Source organism: Filicampus tigris, chromosome 6, assembly GCF_054856515.1.
Source record: "Filicampus tigris isolate MCC_2025a chromosome 6, RoL_Ftig_1.0, whole genome shotgun sequence".
NCBI lineage: Eukaryota > Metazoa > Chordata > Actinopteri > Syngnathiformes > Syngnathidae > Filicampus > Filicampus tigris.
The window spans coordinates 16,432,963-16,453,326 of NC_141222.1; the positions used below are offsets into that span (position 1 = coordinate 16,432,963).

The 20,364-nt window shown below is 39.6% G+C and overlaps 1 protein-coding gene across 6 annotated transcripts in view; it reads left to right on the forward strand.

Moving 5' to 3' along the window:
• The window catches only part of LOC147146016 (uncharacterized), a 49,408-nt gene that overhangs the window by 7,288 nt on the left and 21,756 nt on the right, over positions 1 to 20,364 (forward strand). The gene's annotated exons all lie outside the window — the stretch shown is intronic.

Here is a 20,364-nt window from a genome sequence, read left to right on the forward strand (position 1 = left end):
AACATCGTAAAATCTTCGTGAATTTCCATAGGCTATTTTTTAAGTCAATTTGCAAAGAGAATTAAATTCATGTGAAATTAAACTAAAATCAGGTGAAATTACTCACCCTTTTGTGATGCCTTACAAAAACATTGGGTATTAAAAAAAAATGTTTTCATTTTCATGCTAGAAATTAGCAATGATACTTTAAGATGCATGCTTTTTATGTTAGCATCCACTTGGTAAAATTGTGTGTTTATATAACTGAACTAAATGATCATTTGTGTCCGGAACCAAAATGTGGGTCTTTCTTGAACCTAGCTAAAAAAAAAAGTGGGTTTTCTTAGATCCACGACCAAAATTTTTTCGGAAACCAAGCATCAGTTTCTTTCTTTAAACAAAACCCAATTCTCTTGAATGCACCATTCAAAGTATGGCTCTTTACTTCATTCTGTGGCCACAAATGTCATTTAATTCTTGTATCCTGCACCAAAAATGTCCATCTTTCTTGAAACTGGCACCAAAAATGTGCATTCTTTCTTGAAACTGGCACCAAAAATGTGCATTTTTTCTTTAAACTGGCAACCAAAAATGCAAAAACATGCATACTACCACCAAATATAGAGCTTTTTTCTTGTATCCGGCTAAACAAAATTGGGTTGTTTCTTAGATGCTGCTTACTTTTTGGGGAATACTGTACCTTAGCCAAAAATATGACTTCATTCTTTTATTCGGCATCAAATTATGAGCTCTTTGTTGATTTGGTGCCACCAAAATGCGGGTTCTTGGATCTGGTAGTACCAAAATGTAGGTTCATTCTTAGATGCAGCACCCAAAAAATTGTGTTCTTTCTTCAATCAACATTGTGGTTTCCTTCTTAGCACCAAAAATTTGTCTCGTTTCATGAGTCTTGCACCAAAGGTTTGTTTTGCTTTTCTTAAATCCAGACCCAAATATTTCAGATCTTTCTTCAACATCCAACACCAAAGTTTGGCTTTTATTTTTCTTCCAAGACCACAAATAGGGTATCTTTCTTGGATCTAGCCCAAAATAAATTAAACCCATAACCAAAAATACAATTTCTCTCATGGATCCAGCGCCAAAAGTGTTGATTCTTTATTTGATCTAGCACTGATGTGTGGACTCTTTCTTTGAATGGGCACCAAAAAGTGTATTCTTAAGGCTAGTGTGAACACAATTTAAAAGCTGTTATGTCCAAGTGCAATTTTGTCCTTGATGTTTTTCATGTTGTATTAGTAGTCATTAAGCTCCGATGTCCACTACGACGCTAATGATCTCCCGTTGTTGTTTTTCCGCCCCGGTTCGTTTGCCTTCATGCATGTTTACGGTTTAATGTCGCTCATCAAATTCTGCTCCCGCACATGAAGCCCCACGGCTCGTGTGTAGCTTTAGCGCCGGGCGGCTAACAGTCCCATTAGCAGGCAGGTGAGATAAATGACTTTCCTCGGCAATGAGGCTCCCGTTGACGCGGGGCCTTAAATCAATGGCGGCTGGCAGGCGTGGAAACAAAGCGCCTGCCAGACGGCGTGCCTTGGAGACGCTCGCCGCGTGTTTTAATATTTTATCAGCAACTCTTTGCTAGGAAAATGTTGCTCTATATAGAGGCGGAACACACAGTTACTTCAGGCCTTTACAAACGCTCAACTATTTGTTACACATGCTAATATTTAATGTAAGGAATTCAGATGCTAATGTTGTCTGCATACTCTGTGCTTCATTGGTTCAGCATATTTGTAAACCAACCACCGTAGCCATTGACTCTAAAAAAAAGTTGGGTTAAAAAAGGACCGACACAACTTTTGGGATTATTTATTTAACTCAAAAAATTGGGTCAAATGATATGTGATTGGTGGAACAGGACAGATGATGGCAGAGTGGAAACAACAAGATATTTGGGGATTTTGAGTTCGACTGTGAGAACAACCATGGAGGGGGAAAAAAAATGGAGGAATCGGTAATTATTGTGGTGTCTCAGTGTCCCATGTGTCCCAAAAGACTAATGATGTACTGTGACGTGGTAAAAAAGAAACTGCTCTCTGCTCATCCTGAAATATAGTACACTGCAAAGTGGCCTTCATGGAGCTTTTGGTCACATGCAAGCCTAAACTCTCCAAGATACCATGGCCATGCCATTACTATCAAGTGGACCCATACCCTTTTTTTTTTTAGCTGCTGCTTGTCTTATTCTTCCTCCTCATTATATTTCCATTGAAATTGTGATGAATATATATTGACAAGCTACGAATTACTTTATAACCAAACCATAGCGAAAAGGCACCAGGCTGCATGTTTGGTTGCTTAGCAACTAGCGCCAAATATGGGCAAGTTTGTGGCGTGTTGAGGTCCATCCCTGCAAGCACAAATTAAATGTAGCGTGTGGACATCCTAGCAATTGCTAGCATCAATCAGCCCTCATCCATTCATCCTTCCGACCAACATCTTTCCTTCCAACTTTATCATCTGCTCATCTAACCTTCCAAGCATTTGTTCTTCTACCATCCATCCATCCAAAGACATATCCCTTCGTACATCACCATTAGCCACTGTTGTCATTTATTCACTCATTCATTCATTCATTCATATGCTTTTTCAAATGTTCGTCTTGTGGTCATCTCTCAGTCCATCCATGATCAATTATGATCCAATTTTATTATCCATGATCTATTCATCCAGTGTTTGGACAAGAAGTCCGCTGTGAACAACTTCAAAATAAAAGTGTGCCTAGGCATTGATGCACATATATTACTACGTAAAGTAAGGATTATTTTGAAGTTGGCCTTCCGCGTTAGCGGTGTGTTACTGTCATGCATACCATAAACCATTGTTGCTGTGGTTAGCTTGACATCTTCTTGGCAGTGTCCACGTATATAAGCGTGTACCTGAGACAGAAAAAAACGCCCCGAGTATTTTCTTGATTTGAGGTACCCGAATTACTCGAGGATTCATTGCAGCCCTACATGCATCCATTTGGAATCCATCAGCCTTGCATTATCTGTTCACCCAAACCTCAATCTGCCCTAATCTCCATCCATCCATCCATGCATCCGTCCATCTGTATTTTCCAAGTGGTTGCAGACATAATAGGCGAGCGGCTCACATCACATAATGGTGGCGCATCGCCCGCGACAGTCGTCTGTTGTCTGGCTGGCCCGGAGTCACATACTCTCGTGGCGTGCGAGTCTGTAATGACAGGTCTGCTTCCGCATGAACACCGTTGTGTTCCATTCGTCACCATTACGGCCGGATGTGATTTCCATGAGCGGTCTTGCTTGACATTTGCAGACACACGGAGCCATTAGTGGCCAGCCTGGGTACAAAACACCTTCAGCCAGTCACTCATTCACAGCCCACACACGCCGTGAATGGAATACGTAGGTGGAAATACTTTAATTCGTAATATTATGATATTATGAATAATAATACTTTCTTAATATTTGACCGCTTGACAACTTTGCACGGATGCGTTTTTTATTTGTCGCCACTCAAGTAGCCGCACGCTATCGTCTCCGCCGTGTGTGTGCTCAGACTTTGGAAACACGAAGTCGACTCTTACAATGACGGCACGCATCCGACGGCCATCAAACAATTCCTCACACACACACCCCGACATACGACGGCAGCCAAAACATCACAACACATGTACACAGGTTTTTTTTTTTCCACACGTGGGAAGTTTTAACTATGCAAGGTGTAAAGGACCAAGCATGTTCGAAAGCTGAAAGCTAGCACTGTAGCGTTAGCTTAGAGTTCGGTGAATCCCTCTCTCCCCTCTGCTGTCAATGAAGTAATGACCATTTAAACTGCAGCCTTCGCGATTACAAAATCGTGTTTTTTTCAAATTGCGATTAATCGTTCAGCCCTAATCTTAAATTGCATGCATCCCTCCTTCCATCTTTATTTCCATCTATTACCCATCCATCCTATAATTCTTCAACCATCATCACTGGTAACTTACACTCAGAAATTAATTTCCATCCATCCATTCATCAAATAAATCTTCAACCTCTATCCATGCTTATTTCCATCTCTTCATAAGGCCTTTGTAGTCTGTCATCAGTCTACTCATCAATCCATCCTGGTAATCTTCAGCCTTCATCCCCATGAAGCCGTATCAACCATCTTAACTTCCATCTGTTTTTACATGCCTGTTGCCATCCATCCATCCATCCTATCAATCTTTTCCTTAACGCCCACCAGTCCATCATCGAGTCATCCCATCATCCGTCAATCCCCATCAATGCATCTGGACTTCCAAAGTCTTACATGTTTGTATGTTGCTCTCATTCATTCATCCCTCCATCCATCCATCTTTCATCTATTATACATCATCCGTCCGCCTTAACATCCATCCATCATTATGTGTTCATGTTTGTTTCTGTCCATCCATTAAGTTGTGACACTTTTGTGGCTGCTTACTGAAACATAAGTGTTCAAACTGTATGCATTGCCCGGTACTCTACACTCCTCTCTTTACCTTTAAAACAAATATTCACTGTACTGTACACACTTCAAATGTGTGTCGCTGCATGTGGGGCCTTCATTAGTCAACTAATCAGCTTCAGTTGAAGATTAGAAAAGAAAACCACCCCGGTGCTAATGGGACATAAGCATTCGCTGTGTTTATGATGCTGGTAGCCGCTATATCACTGTACGCCGATTCCCTGTAGAGCTACATTACTTACATATTACAATTGATGCTTTGTTCCCCCATAGTGACTTCTCTGCTGACATGCTCCGTATATGCTTCATTCCCTTCTTTGCTGCACTTGTTACAGAGTCAAGCTGTAGAACTTCTTTCTAGCCTCGGATGAAAAGCTTTTAGCAACAAAGTTAAGTGGACGCCGTCAATAGAGAAAATCTATAGCTGGAAAAAGTTTCAGGTTTGTTTCGCCTTTAAAAGCAAGCGACGGAGGGACAAAACGCTGTCACTCAAAGGCTGTTTCATGAGTACTTGCTATTCCCGACCGGTCCTTGGCGGAGCGTGAACACATTGCTGAGCAGACCGTGAATGGATGCCGTTTTTTTACTTGGACTTTCCATATAAAAAGGTGTTTTTGGGTGGAGTGATTGTGAAGTCGGCCTATTTGTCAAGTCTTTCAATTAGTGTGTATAATGTTTCCCTGTGTGTAGGAAATGTGTAAATACCAGTGGTGGGAAGTACAAACACGTGGTTACTGTTCTTGAGTAGATTTTTTTCAGTGTTCCTGCCCTTGAGTGTTTATTTTCCTGATAACTTTTTACTTTACTATCTACATTTGAAAACAGAAATCCGACATGACATAAGTACATCAAGCATTTTTTAATAAAATATGAACCCAAATTGCAATGCAATCGGTCGTCGACTGGTTAGCACGTGCGCCTCACAGTGCAGAGGTCATGGGTTCGAGTCCGGCCCTGGCCTTCCTGCGTGGAGTTTGTACAGTATGTTCTTCTTGTGCCTGCGTGGGTTTTCTCCAGGTACTCCGGTTCGGGTGCTCCGGTTTCCTCCCACATTCCAAAAACATGGATAGTAGGTTCATTAAACACTCTAAATTGTCCCTGGGAATGATTGTGAATGCTTGTTTGTCTGTGTGTGCTTTGCTGCCATCTTGTAGCATTTATAGGCAATTACAAACTATGGGCATCAATTGCGATTTTCACTATCTAATAGTTGTCGTTGTTGTTCACTGTATGATGTGTAATTGAAGGTAAGAATTCATTTTGACTTTTTTACTTTTGTGTTTTAGTACATTTTCATAGTCTGTAAATTTTAACTGTTTTCCTTAGCGAAGGAGTTAAAGTATATATTTTTTTACACCAGTATCTGTAACTTATGTACTTAAGTACAGAGTCTGCATACTTTTGTCGCTTTTGGTAAATCCTTAGTGACAGTGACTCTTATTTACCTCGCTGCTGTCTGATGTAATCGCCTTTGCTTTGCACCTCAGCGTGTAATGACTTTGTGTCCCCATAACCCCCCTCCAACATACACACCCACCCACACACACACACACACGCAAACAATCCCCCTTACTTGCAGTTCCCACCAAAGGCTCGCCACCTAATTGTTGTTGGCGAGGGGCCGGTTGTCAGGGGAATGGTGATTGACACGGTGTCAGTGGCCCCTTTGGTTGCAATCATATTTGTGACATGACGTGGAGGGAGAAGTGAGCCCTTCATGTGACATTTGGTGGCATTTAACGGGCGGAATACGAACGAGTCAGCAATGACGCCAAAGGTCGCGGCGTGCAAGGAGGTTTGCTCTGGATTTGTGATGTTTGTCACCGCTAGAGTGTGTGCGAGCGCTAACACAAGCCTGGAGGTTTGTCACCTCGAAGAAGAGCAAACTGTCGAATAGTTTCAACAGGATTCCGCAATTGTTGTACAAAGAAACACGGATGAAAAACATTTCCCTTTATTTGGGATTGCTTATGCAAATGAGAATACATTAACATAGTGTTTGTGTGTGTACGTGCGTGAGTGTAAATGGACAGATGTGCCTACATGTACTGTATGCGAAAGAACAGGCTAAAATGGACTCTATTTTCGAAGACGGCGCATACGTGCTCAGACGTATAAATGAACGATTTACTGTGTTTGGGAATTTGGCAGAAGGCTGAGCCATGCTGGGCATTCCGGTTGTCCAAGGGCATTTTCTATTACAGGGCCCTAACGCACCTGACAATTTGGTGACATAGAGTAGCCTAGACCTTAGACCGGCTGACAGCAGGTCTAAGTTGTGGCACAACGGCGCAAACACTCCTTTCTACTTACGCCCATCTACCAAAATGTAGAATAGATGGAGAGATGTTTACATAATGTGTATGTGACTTGACTGACCGGTGTATGCACTCTATGTGACAGACTATAGTTTACATTATACGTGAATAGATACTGTAACTGGATACAGTATCTGTTTGTATTAAGCATAATGCAACTGCATATAAAAGGCATTATAAATACAGTACAGTAAGTTGTACTTGCCCTCTGGAGTGCAATTAAGGAGGTTTATGCTTTGTCTCCAAAAGGGGATAATATTGACAAAGATTTGGATTTTAGGGCGCACACACACACACACACGGACGGATACACACACACATTCTCAGGTGGTCCAGCTCCTCAGTGTCGTTCTGCTTAATTAATATTGTGCCATCTGTCTGTCTCCTGAGGAAGAAGATCTCCAGCTGCTCTCTTTCATTTCACCTGTGCGCGCGTGTGTGTGTGCGTGTGTGTGTTGGTGTGTATTGATGTTTACGTTTGTCAGTGAGACTCAGGCGACATATTTGTGAACATGTATCTCTGCGTGTTGTCCAATGGAAGAGATCATACGTCCACATCGTCCAGTGAAAAAAAAGCTTACATGTCCACATTGTCTCGTAAAAAACATGTACAGTATGTCCACATTGTTCAATGGACAGCCTGTTTGTCCCGATTGTCCGACAAAATGGATCTGGCTATATTGTCATCGAAAAGCGCAAATGTCCACATTGTCTGTTTTATCTGCCATTCACCCAAAAGCCCTTTAAAATTGAACTTGGAAGTCTTAACTTTCAACTCTATTTGCTGAGTCGTTCTGTATGCACGTAAAGACGCTCCCACACTATTGATCACAGAAACGAGTGATTAACGAGACAAATTAAACATTCTGCCTGCACTTGAAATATGGACGCCAAAGATGAAGGCATGAGCCGCAGTGATTTAAAATGCATAATAAATACCTCATAATATATAATATGCTGAGCAAATTGAAATTATTCTTATAAAGTACTGCTTGATTATGAATGGGAATAAACGTTTGTATTGAGCCGCCCAGTTTAGAAGGATTTCATACTAAAAGTAATACACAGTTTTTGCTAGATTCAAATGAATGGAAAATGGAAAACTATAAAGTGTACTTCAGGTGTGAAATGTTTGTTTGTGTTCTGCCTGCACTCAGCTCGCACCCATTGTCATTTTGTAGGATTTCATTTCATCAAATTAGTAGAATTTTTTTTCTGAATTTCATACAAGATATTCTCTCAATTTAATTGATTTTTTTTTATTTCATAGAAAAAATGTTGTGAGAAAATGTGCATTGTTATGGGTTAAATTATTTTTTCTGATTGGACAGTAGAATTTCATTTAAAATGTAATACATTTTAATGATTCGAATATTGACCCATTTATGGTAGGGTTTCACATCAAAATCAATGCAGGACAAACAGCCAAACACACAAATACAAAATGAAAATACTCACAAGGTGCTACTGTAGGCACTCGCACCCAAACTGACCCCATTTCAGCTCCCGACATCACTCACTAAAAGGGCTGTAACGAAAACCAATCTGAACAGAAAATCGGTTTGGATTTAACTGAACCGATTCAAATCAATACATTTCAAAAGGTACTGTCCTTGAATTGTTCCACACCCCTTGTATCAAGATACGTACGGAATAGTATTTTACGAGAAGGGTCCCAGGATTGACTCTTGAGGGACCCCACATGTCATGACCATCTGATCAGATCTGAATCTTAATAACAAAATAACTCCAAGTAGGACCAGCACCATTTTGGACTGTTCCGTGTAATCTTACATTGTGAGTTACTGCTATTTCTCTAAAACATTTAGCCCACTTCAGTACAGTATTTGTTGAGTGCCGTTCATAATCGATGAAGTAGGGCGAGAAGCAGGAGTTTGAGTTTGACTGGCCTTGTTGATGCTGCTGCTGTTTATTACGTCTTCTGCTTCTGTCCATCGGGCTTTCGGCGTGCTGCTGTCAAACAAATCACGTCGCGTCTCTCACTCCGCCACTCACAGCTCCTTTTATTGTTCATCCAACACTCTGATAGGCAGGAACGTCCTTGATGCCTCGCACATTTGCCAAGGACGGCGGGCCAGCCGGGAGGGATAGATTGGAAGACCAACCGTCACTGTCACGCTGTCGCATGACGTCTGTTTGTCTCCAATTCTATGCACGTTAATTTCCCTGTGTTCCTCTTTTTCCTGCCTTTTTTTCCTCCTGTATGGAACAAATTGTACAGCTTACATTGTGTTTTGCTGATCTCATCTGCACTGGTTGATGAATAAATGATGACAGCAGATTAGTCGCAGCCTTGGAAGGTCAGCGCGAACTGCAGCACGAGTGCAAACATGAACAGTGAGCATTAACCTTGAGCGAGAATACAAATGTGTGAACTGACAAGCCCGCGATTAAACATCCCAACAGCTACCATTAAAACCTATCGGGTTTTCCAAACGTTTTCCGCTCAATACCCAAATTAGACATTTGTTGTGTGAATGGATAAATTCATGTTTACAATCAGTGTTTATGAAAATAGGAAGAAATGGATGTTCACTTGCGCCTGCCTAATATGGATTTTTGGGGGTTGCTGCCAATTCTGATGTTTGGCGCAATAAAATTACAATATACATTTTTTTTAATTGGCTGATCAATTTAAAAAATATATAAATAACGCTCACAAAAAAAATGAACAGAGAAAAATAATCAAAAATCGGCCCATTTTTGCCTAAATGTACAGATGTCATTATCCTTTGATATCATGTGTTAGAAAAAAAATGTGTGATCACACACGAAAACGAACTATCGAGGTGGAAGGTGATCAGCAAGTGTGCACTTCACAGCGGTGACGTGACACCTGGTCAACTTTACATCATGTGGAGGTCTGCTTTCAGTCCCTTAATTACATTCCATAGTGCACTTTGCGCGCATCGATCTCCTGCATGCTTTTGCAATGTCAAAGACTGTGAGCGTGGAGCCGCTTTCATTGGCCAGGAAGTAAGTTGGCTGTGTTCACTCCCACAACGGCGGTGCCTGCGTCCTTCTACGCAAGTGTCAAAAGAAAGAAAATTCCACCCATGCACAAACGTCGACCACACTTTGCGCTAAACTAGCACTGGGCACGAAAATAGGGCCCTATTTTTTTATGAGACTGGTCTAACATGCTCAGTTATTACGAGTATGTGAATGGACACACCGACATTAAAGTTACTTATATGTGATGGGACTAACTGTTTACGTGGATGACAGACACATTTATAATTTGAGTGCATGCTAATGGACAGATGAGGATTATGCGAATGGAGTGGCAAATGTCACATGGTGATGCTGTCCTAGTGGGAGTTTTATCAGAAGTGGACCAGACAAATAATACAGAAACGGTTGTTTCATTGTGTTGCCATGGAGACACATATTGAACAGCGTTATGGAAAGAACAGCGTTATCAGCGTGTACGTTTGCCAATTGACTGGTGTACATGTTTTTATATGTATTATTTACAGCATGAGGACGCTGGATTGTACTTCTATAACCGGGGGCAGCCTCAAATTGGAATTGCTTCAAGTTTTATGGTCCACCAAACAGTGCAATGAGAGAGGAGGGAGATGAACTGAGAGTGACAATCACACACTCTCACACACAAGTACACGCGCACACACACACACACACACACACACGTAAACACACACCTTTGTTGAATATATGCATGTTTTGGGTTTTTTTGTTTTTTTTGCCTACTACTTCTCAACTGCTTCTCATTTCCACACTCGACTTGCTCCTCCTGACTGTCTTTATTGACTGCAGGTCCGTGGTGAGAGTGGCAGAGAAGTCGTGCACTTCATCAAAATCCTTCAGTGGCAGAGGCAAAATGAGTCGGAAAAACGTCGAGCATGGGTTATATAATAGCTTTATATTTTTCATTAGTTTGTTTTTATTTGGTCTGGACTGTTGTTTTTTAAGATTTAAGTAGAAGTATTGTGTAATTATGTAAACTGCAATTCCCAAACAACCAACCTTCCTTCTTGTGTATGGTAGATGTACAGAAATACTGAAGTAAATGCGTTTAAAATGATCCCTAAAAACTCGTATATGATATTAATTGACAAAGTCGAAAATGAAGAACAGTTTTGCTGTATTTGTAGTTAGTGTTAGTGGGTTTTATGAATGCTAGATGTAGTTTCAGTTAGTTATCTTTTTTTTTTTAAAGAATTTTTGTTTTTATTTTATTGCATTAGCAAATTTTTTTTTTCAATTTTAGTTATTATTATTAGTTATGTAGTAATTTCGTTAAGTGTCGTTAACTATAATAATCTTGCATGCAACACAGCTATGAGTCAACAGTGTTTGTGGATCCAAATTTTCTTTACCATAATATGTTCTATGCACATCCACTAGTCTAAACATGGCATTCTGATTAATATTGTGTTTTTTGAATATGAGTTAAGTAGCCAAATCCACCCGTTTTTAGCCATCTCAGGGGCCGGCCATTTTGTCACTTCTGTTGACTGAAAATTGACATCACAGTCGCTCAGGGCTCAGGTAACGACCAGTCACAGCTCACCTGTTTTCTGAAGCTGAGCCATGATTGGTCGTTATCTGAGCCCTGGGCTCGAACCCACGACTTCTGAACTGCGAGGCGGACGTGCTAACCAGTCGGCCCGCCAATGTATTTCAATTTGCGGGCCGGCGAATAGCCGGGGTCGACTGTATTGTGTAGTGTTTATGCGAATGGATCGATGTTTAGATTATGCATGTATGCATTTTCAAGATGTGTGTACATTAATAGACTAACAGCATAATATTGTCTCATAATCTATTAAATATTTTAAAAGATGTATATGTATACGAATGGACATGGCTGTTTCCGTGTGTATGCGTTACAGTGATTTGTAGTGTTAGTCCATGAAATGTGAGCGCGTCCAGTGAAGAATGAGCAGAGTGGCAGCTCACACTTTTGATTTCCCGCAGGCTGAGTGGAATTCAAAATGTGGCTAATATTTCCCCCCCTTTTTTCCATCACCATCCTGTCATTTCCATTTTCATACTGGTGGCACTATGGGTGGGTTGCCTTGTGTTTTTATTGACATGCAAGTGCTTGACTTGTTATTTACGCGGGAAGTAAAAGAAAAGGTGATGCCATCTGACCTTGCTTCACTTTAAATTTTGAGTGTGGAATAAAAAGGGGGCTTAACGACACCTCTGTGATGTTTGAGGCGCAAACAACACGTTTACAAGCACAGTAATAATTTTTAGTCTTCTATTAGTCAGAGGTTGCAACATGTCACGCCAGAGGATTTGTCTCGCAAATCCATCAAGGAAAGAAACTGTTTGGAAAGTTGCACATGTGGGATAGTTGTCGTTAAAAGAAAATCTAGTGAGAATTTTTTTCTAATCTCTTTGGGGGCTGTAACCCTAACTGGCTACAAGCTTTATCTACCCCACATGTCCAAACATTTTCAGTATTTTCATTTTCTTGTCAGTACATATCATTTACCCCTAAGATTAACCCAAACACTTATCCTAACCCCTGACCACTAATATTTTTCCTTTACCTCCTGACTGTAACCTTACCTTTGCTCCTTACTTTATCTATCACTGAGTCCTAACCCCAAACACTTTCACCCAACCCCTAAAGTCTAAACCTGACACATTTTAGCCATCTCACTGTTGTCCCATCGATACAACATTAACTTTTTCTTTTTTTCCTCCTCAGTGCTGCTGAACTAGTAGGAAAGTTTGTATTGTTTCTTAAACTGACAAGCAGTAAATTGAGTGATGGATAATAACTTAACTTTGACTCCAAAAGATGTTGCCACTTCCACCACAATCCTATTAACTTTCAATCCTATTAGCTTCCTCTCAGTGTTGTTGATTTCAAACCTGGAGACGTAACTTTCAGAGAAAAAGTCTTTTGCAAGTTCTCTGGACGAATCCAGTGGTTATCTTTATCCGGGAGTAGGACGGAGGCGGCATACGTCACGCAACAATATCAGTCGGTGGCGGCGTGTTTAGCTGAGGCTTGTAATTGCTTTGGGACGAGCTCTATTGCTTCCTGTGGAGGTGGGAGGTTTTCTTCTGGTCTGCTCAGAGGCCAATAAGACGGATAAGCTGAAGGGGCGGGCTGGACCCAGTGAGTGCCTGGTCTAATTTCACACACGATATAGCCCACTGAATTGTGTAGGTGTGTGTGTGTTTTAAATAGATGACTGAAATATATGGATATCTGTGTGGAAATACAAACAGGTGGTTCTAGAATTCGTAATGGCGAAATCATTTTAGCGAAACCTTTACAGTCATTTCTTAGGGAAATAGAGATTGAATATTAGCAAAGAAAGTCATGTCACGAAAAAGTCGTACTCTTCCGTGAAAAAGTTGCAATGTTACATGGGATAAAGGTACAAAGAAAGAAGTGGGGTTTTTTTTTAGAAAAACTTTGCAACACTACGAGCAAAAACTTGCACACTTTCGGGAAAAAAGTTGTAACGTTACAAAAAGCAAAAATAGAAATGTCCAAATTTTGTGGGGAAAAAAGAAAAACAACCAACTTCACAACTACTCCGGTCAATGTTTTGCTAAAAATCAAAGCAACGCTATGACGTTTCACAGTGTCACGCCCTCTGAAATTGTGTATTAATAAATGCATGGGATGAATGCATTTGCATAATTTCTCTGCACTCTGAATGTTCCAATAATAAAATATCTTATTACAGTGAACCTATTGTTGCCTTGAGGCACTGTCTTGACATCATTGTCCAACTTTCCAACTAAGTGAATTAGCATAGTCAGCAGGCAACAACGTTGTTGTTGCTGTGGCTGCATCCGCATGCCTTAAAAATAGACCTGGCTCTCCGCCTCTCCTCGCTCACCTCTCACAATGTGTGTGTGTCAGCGCCACACACCTGCTGAGGCCACACTGTTGGGTGGTGTTTGTGTGCTACACACTCATTGTGTTTGTGTCTGTTGATGCGCACGGAAGGTCATAGAATGTTATAGTACAATTCATTTTTATTCAAGATTAAATAATATATTTTTTATTATTACTATATATCTATATTGACTGAGTGACAGGAAGTTAGTCGGAAAAAAAAAACTTGCAAGTGTAGCAGTTGGTAACTGGTTTGTAATGCGCATTACAGCCACCTACAGGACAGGAATTGTATGAATTCTTTTTTCAATCGAATAAGTCAGACATGGTTTGTATTTATAAGCTTGGATGGAAGCCTTTGTTTAAAAGTATTACGTTTTCAGGTAACAGTAGAAAGCAAAAAAAAAAGTCTTCATGAGGAAAAAAGTTAGAGAATCCATGTTATGTTAACATTACATCATGAGAAAGTGTCGTAATATGTGAAAATGTGGTTAAATGTTACAAGAAAAAAAAATCTGAACATTATGAGAAAATGTTGAGTCATATGGATACAATAAAACAAAGCTTAAAAATTACGATTAAAAAAGTTACATGGAAAAGGCTCGTTGTTACTAGAAAAATCGCCAGTTTTTAAAAAACTCTTGAGGTCATATTTTTTTATTTCCTATGAGTTAATCGATCAAGATAAACACTTACAGTAGAATACAGTACTGGAAAAGTGCCTTATAGCAACTTTTGTCGGGAGTTTCCCATTTTTAAATGGTGGTTGACCATGTTTAATCAATATGTGGCACTCTCTTGTATATCTTCCGGTGTTTATTTTCTCACGAGCAATAGCGTGATGCGGAAAAGCATGCTCATAAAAGTTGAGCGAATGAGTTCTGCGCTCCACTGGGTGCTGAAGTGAACTTTAAGCGTGGAGGAAGCAGAGCAGAACGAGTCTTTCTGGCTCTATAAGCAGCGGGCCGCTATCACCGTTGTCATTCGCCGCATCCAAACCACTCTTGGGATTCCGTCCGAGAGGACATGAAGCGTTATCGCATATGGTAAGCCGATTCAAGGATGTGAAATCAGGAGACACTGAAGGACTACTTAGATGGACTACTTCCAGTCTCGGGCCTTACCCTTTGGGCCCAGTTAGTTAGTTCGTGAGGTGGTCAGATAGTTCTTTTGTTGGTTGGTCAATCAGTTTATTTTTAGATAGGTAGTCAGTTAGTTATTTAGTTAGTTGCAGTAGTTGTCGGCCATTTAAGTGTTCTGTTAGTTGGTTTATCAAATGTTTTTTTGGTTGGTTGGACAATTTGTTGGTTGGTTGGTTGGTTGGTTGGTTAGTTAGTTGTTAGATTTTTTTTTTTTTTTTGGTTGGTTGGTCATTCAGTCAGGTAACTGTTTACCACGTTTGTTGGTCGGCCAGTCCAGTGATTAAAACATTATTTAGTCAGTTTGTTTGTGAGTTGATTCGTATGATGGTTGATTAGTTTGTTGGTTGATTAGTTGTTTAGGTGTTTAATTAGTTGCTTGGTTGGCTGGCTGGCTAATTATTTGTGCAGTTGGTTGTTTGGGTAGATTGTTGGCTGGTTAATTTGTTGATTGTTAGTTCGATGTGTCAGTCGGTTGATCAGTTAATTGTTTAGTTAGTTGGTCATTCTGCCGTTTGGTTAGTTAGTTGGTTAGTTAGTTAGTTAGTTAGTTAGTTAGTTGGGCTTTTCTGTGCTTCGGCGTAGTGCTTTTCCACCTACTCACACACTCATAGCGTAAACTTAGTTTAATTGCAAAGGTCCGATTGAATTGATCAGATAATATCCCTTTGTTCAAAACAGTAGTGATTAAATAAGCAAATTATGCGTGTAATGGTAATCCTAAAAACTATTAGTAGTCCTCATTGTCCCCCGATGTGTCCTTATATGTCAGGGCATCTTTTACTGTTTTACAAAACCTAAGGTGAAACCTCCACCTTCTGTTTGTACATAATAGTGTGTAGCATAACAAAAGCCGCCAACATGCATCGCTGTCATAACTAATCACACCGATCTCCCATGATGCATCATTAAGTAGCCATTAAAGGGCTGGAGAGTTCCTCATCAGCTCAATAATTCAACCTGTGGATCAATTAGGCTTTTTTGAAAAACAGGAATTCGTTGACCTGTGCTGGATGCCGTTAATTGGATCGGCCTGCCACTCACTGACGAGTCTGCTGGGAGTTTAATAGCGACGGACCTCGGCCGACCTGTCCGATCGCGTTTATCTCGTTTACGTCTCAGCTGGGGAAGTCGGACGGATTATCGGGACAGGTGCCGGCGTCGCTGATAAAGGAGGTTTTGTCATTAGAGGAGCAGTACGAGAGTTGAGGCTCATGTTTTTCCACCAGGGAGATGACTGGCTATTGGATCTGACGTTTGTATAATGCAATTAAAAACATTCGGTCGCTGCTCTCATGTTATCCTGAAAAGTACCTGCATATCCCCAGTCAGTATGAGAGAATCAAGTGTTACTTCAGAAAATAATTGTAAAAATAAACAAAATAATTGTCACGTTACAAGAAAAAAGATGTAGTGTACGAGTAAAAAAAATCCTAATGTTCCTAGAATAAAGTCGTATAGTTAGGACAACGATATGAGAATCATTGTGAGAATAAATTCATATTACGAGAACATAGTCATAATATTAACCCTTTCATGCACAGTGGTCACTACAGTGGACAGCTATTTAAAAGTTGCTTTCGCCTATATTAATTAATCAAAAAATATATTTATATTTGAAATAATAACATCAAATCATAATTAAAGCATGAAAGGGTTCAAATATTTTTTAAAATTTAGATTTTTTTTTATAAAATCCATGAATTCATTCACTGCCATTGACAAATTTACTTGTCTTGTCACATTCCAGCCATTCAATCCCAGAAATGTATTTATATTGTTTTATCACATTTTTTCAAACGTTATAGTGTAAAAGAGGGTCTGAAAATGTCTGGCAGTGAATGAGTTAATACTGTTTTTAGGGCTTTTAACAAAAACATTTAAAGTGCTTCCACAGGTCCTAAAGAGAGTGTGAAAATGTGAAACATGTATTGTGTTTACGTGTGACCACTTTCAATTGTTATTAAAGTCTGTGTGGAATAAATTGGGCAAAGTGCCTGCATGGGCGCCAGTTTGAGCCGCAGTCATGTTGACAGCTGTGGCAGCCGCGTGGGAACTGGGAAGCTCTAATTGAATGGAAAGGCACTTCCCGGCTGCTTCTTTTCCTGTCGGAAGGGGTATATATATAGAAGTTAGTGGGAGAGTCTCGAGGTGCAACCACTTATTAAAATGGTTTAAAAACACCGCAATATCATTTGAAACGTGTAAATTCCCCAAATTAAAACTGTAATGTATGATACGCGTGTCTGGGACTCAGCCATGTGTACCGTGGTAAAAATTTCCCTGATCTCGCCTACGCGGATGAAGGGATTTATGATGGGAGTTTTGGGCCTCATTTCTCAACTTTGAAGCAAATTCTGTCAGAAGAGAAACAGCCACTGTATGTATAGAAACCTATCTAATGACTATGGCTGTGTGATCCAGGACTGCTTAGCCTAATGTGGATCCAAAATTAAGGGGAAAAAAATTATAAGGTTCTATCAATAAAGTAAAAATATTGAGAGAAAATAGAAAATTACAAAAAAAATAGTAAAATAGTAAAAAGTTGTAATGTTTGAAAAAGGTTGCAATATAGCAAGAGGTTGCAAATAAAGTTGCAAATAAGGTTGCAAATAAAGTGGTAAAGTTATGAGGAAAAAAAAAATCTAAGGATTTGTTAGAATAAAGTCGGAATACTGCAAGAAAAAGCCATGAAATTAATGAATAAAGTTGGAATGTTACGGGAAAATGTCATAAAATGAACGAAGTAGAAATGTTACGGAAACATGTATTTTACTGTTGAAAGAAAGTAGAATGTTACAAGACTAAAGTCATTTTGTTACAAGTAAACAGTCAAAGTAAAGACAAAAAGGCTTTCATGTTAGGATAAAAAAGTTGTAATGACACTAGAATAAAGTTGCAAGGTTTTGAGAATGATGTTGTGACGGTATTTAAATAGGTGCAATGTTGTGAGAAAAACTTTCTGCATTGTAAGAATAAAGTTGAAAGACTAAAAATGAAGTTGTACTATTACGAGAAAAAAAATGCCATGGTAGTGGGAAAAAAAGCTGTAATATTGCAACATTTAAGTTGTAATGTTAGGAGAAAAATGTAAGGTTGATAAAATAAATCTGTAAAATTTTAAGAAAAAAGTCATGAAGTCACTGGAAAAAAATGTTGAGGTTCTGTGAGAATAAAGTTGGAATGTTACAAGAAAAAAGTTGCAAAATTACTTGGAAAAAGTTGGAATTTGGTTAATAGAATTAGAATGGAATGTTATATATTCTAATATTATAATTGGATTAGTAAAATAAAGTCATAAGGTTATGACCAAAATGGTCATAAAGTCACCAGAAACAAAAATTGAGGTTATTCGAGATAAGGAAAAAAATAAGAACTTTGTAAGGAAAAAGTCTTAAATTTTAGACCACAAGGTAGTACTCTAAAATAAATAGTAATACTTATTATGAAATAAATGTTGTATTATACTGTAAATAAAGAGCAGCAAAGAAAAATAAAAAATACAACATTATGAGAAGAACTTAATTTTAACAGAAAAAAAGTCACAAATTTACATAAAAACTTGAATGGGATATCTGCCAATCTGAATGTCGTAATGAAAGTAGACAGATTGGATTATCGCTGCCAACCAGACATCATCAGTTCAATGATCAGTAAATTACAACATAAGTCAGTTTTTACAGCAAAATTAAAGAAGGGAAGACCCAATGAAAAGAGTCTGCATTAAAGCACTTCGCTCTTCTCATTTTGAACAACAAGTAGTCCAATACATTCTTTTAAGTCAAGTCAATGTATCCATTGGTAGTCACAGTTTTTTGGGGGGGTTTTTTGTAAAGAAATGGAAATGCATTTCTTCAAAGTACCACATTTGTGATGTTGGCGCTGTTCGGGGTCCATTACTCTCCTTTTGAAGCCGAGTGTGAAATGGGCTTTAAATCACTTTGGCCGCTCGCAGCAACATTAGCGACTACTGCGAATAGGCCGTCTTATCTGTTCGGCTGCAAATGAGCAAAGTCATTATTGCGCCATTTTTGGTTTGGCGAAATGCGGCCCAACCCAAAATCCTCTCAAAGAAGGCGCAGCGCGGGGGGAATTGAATATGCCGGGGACACACCAGAGGGCACCTTCCACAATCCTGTCGCCGGCTTCATTTGAAATTATCTGCTAATATAGAACACACACACAAAAAAGGCTCTGCCAGCTCCTCCTGGCCTTGCAGTTCATTATGAGAGGATAGTTAATTTGTTCATTTTCGAAAGTCTACGAAAATGTACTGTACAGGATATAAAAAGGTAAATTCCCAAATTGCCCAAGGCACCTCATCTGTACTTTTTGTTTACATGTAACAAGCGCTAGGCTTATGTGAATTCTTTTCAGAAGAGCACACTCTTGAACTGAATGCAGTTTCAAAAAATAAACAGTGAGTGGTAATCTACTGTAGTCCAGCGATGGGCAACTTAATGAACTTTAAACGAACTGTCAACAGTTCACGGGAAGACTAATAATTACTGTTGTTTGTGTACTTTTTTGCACTTTTCGGCCAGTCTTCGATTCACATGTTCTGTCATAAGGTCGTTAATTCTTCTTGTTTAAGAGTGCACAATACGTTAAATGTGTGTCTGAATCAACTGCCGCGTTAAATGTAAGTTGCACGTCGTTAACATGTAACTGTGACTTGGCCAAATGACGGCTATCACTCATCAGTGATCAGTCACGACAGTAGACAGCCACTCAAAATCTGTTTTACCTGGTGTGTGTGGGTCTTGATGACACGTTGGCACATCCGTCAATAATCCGTCAATGGACTTCTGGTCTGGTTTTATAGTGTTATTTTCAACATTTAAAAAAATATTAAATATATAATTACATTCAATTGTATTAAATTACGTTACATTAATTCTGTTACATTTATTGCATGACATTAACTGTAAGTGGGACATTAGAAACAACAAAAGAGCCATCCAAGCCGTCAGTCATTCCTCAAGTGTGCCCAATGTGAGTAGAGGTTCTCTCCCAGGCAGGGGAGCATGGCCTCTTTAATTACAAGTGCCGGACAAGTGTCGGCTGTGGGGGTTCAGCTGTGTTCTATCGGCCTCCAACGGCGAGGCGGGCTTCTCAGTCCTCTCTCTCTCTCTCTCTCTCTCTCTCTCTCTCTCTCTCTCTCTCTCTCTCTCTGTTTCTTTGGGAGATAGAAAATGACAGCGTCCCCGCTCTCATCTCATCTGGCTCTCAGGAAACTGTCTGCTGTGATGAATCATCTCATCATGTTGAGATGGAGAAGAGGAGGGGCGATAGTAGGACACACATTTCCTGTTTGTACGATTTGAAAGGCACCCTTCTAGGCTATATAAAAACAAAAATCATACAGTGGTGTATTGAGCTACAGGTTTTTTGAAATACAGGCTGTAATTCTGAGGATTTTTTTATTTAATTTGGGAACACGGGCTTAAGAGTGCTGTGCAGTGGCGGTGAACTCAACTCAACTCACATCCCAATAAGTAGCACTTTGGCTAATAACGAACAATTCTTAAGTAAAGCAGCGGTTTATTGCCACTCCCAGTGGAAGTTTACTGTCAAAGTGAACATAAAACAAAAAGAATTTCAC